The sequence below is a fragment of the Phacochoerus africanus genome, chromosome 14 (genome assembly GCF_016906955.1).
Source record: "Phacochoerus africanus isolate WHEZ1 chromosome 14, ROS_Pafr_v1, whole genome shotgun sequence".
Lineage (NCBI taxonomy): Eukaryota > Metazoa > Chordata > Mammalia > Artiodactyla > Suidae > Phacochoerus > Phacochoerus africanus.
Genome location: NC_062557.1, coordinates 29,247,302 through 29,248,768, shown reverse-complemented (window position 1 = coordinate 29,248,768; position 1,467 = coordinate 29,247,302).

Sequence of the window (1,467 nt, the reverse complement as noted above, 5' to 3'; positions counted from 1 at the left end):
GTCATGGATCAGTGGAAATGAACACAACCAGTATCCGTGAGGTTGTGGGTTTAATTCTTGGCCTCACTCAGTGGGTTAAGGATCCAGCATTGCCTTAAACTGTGCTGTAGGTGTCAGATGTGGCTCAGATCCAGGGTTGCTGTGGCTGTGGTGTAATCCAGAAGCTGCAGCTCCAATTAGAGGCAAATTTAAGCTGAGTGGATGTCAAAGACTTAGATCAGTCATATGAATATTACTGGTCCATAACAAAATATAAATTATAATGCTCTTAGAAATGTTCCCATTTGACTAAGGATTTGGAATAGCATTGGGCAAGTGTTTGTAAAATGTAAAATGTAGAAGCCAGGGAGTTCTCATTGCAGCACAGTGGTAACAAACCTGACTAGTATCCATGAGGATGTGAATTTGATCCCTGGCCTTGCTCAGTGGGTAAAGGATCCGGTGGTGCTGTGATCTGTGGTGGTGGTCACAGACATGGCCCAGTTCCCACATTGCTGTGGCTGTGGTTTAGGCTGGCAGATGCAGCTCTGATTTGACACCTAGCCTGGGAACTTCCCAATGATGAGGGTGTGGGCCTATAAAGCAAAAAATATGAAAGGAAGGAAAGAAGGGAAAGAAAGAAGAAAGAGAAAGAAAGAAAGAAAGAAAGAAAGAAAGAAAGAAAGAAAGAAAGAAAGAAAGAAGGAAGGAAGGAAGGAAGGAAGGAAGGAAGGAAGGAAGGAAGGAAGGAAGGAAGGAAGGAAGAAAGAAAGAAAGATAGAAGAAAATGACTCTCTAAATCACTAATATTTTGTAAAATTTTCTCAGTTCATTGCCAGTTAGTTTGATCTTTGTCCAGTTCAAATTAAATGATTCTCCTTTTGCCTTTTGCTACTATAAGACATTCTACCACCCAAGCTTCAGGGTATTTATTCAATAAAAAAGATTGGACCTAACCATTCTTATGACAAAAACAAAACAAAACAAAAACAAAAATAAAAACTGGAAAATTGGGCAAGTGAAGTAAGAGTTTTAACTAGGAGGCAGCTAAGTGGTGACAGCAGCTTGTCTTACCCCATACCACCCTCCTTGTAATTTTGTAGCAACTATGTGTCTTATGTCTTTGCTAGCAACCCTGCAAACTGTGCTTCAAGCATTTCTTATAAGTTTTGCTTTTGTAATCTTGCTTGCTCAGCTTCTTAGGCAGGAACTCTTTCTCCTCAGGGAAGGAGGGCTGGGATTGCTTGTGTGGGTAAAATAAGACCTGGAAGTGTGTATTGTATAAAAGCTACTCAGAACAAAGGACTGGTGCTCAGACTCTGGAGGCGATTACACTGGTGCTGAATCAACCTGGTTATTCCATATTTCCAAATGCCATTTTTCTATTTCTGTTACCACAGTTTATGCAACGTAGGAATAAATTATGCAATAGGTTTGCTTTTAGAGACATTGTCTAGCCACCATGGCTGTCTGGACTGGATCAGCCTT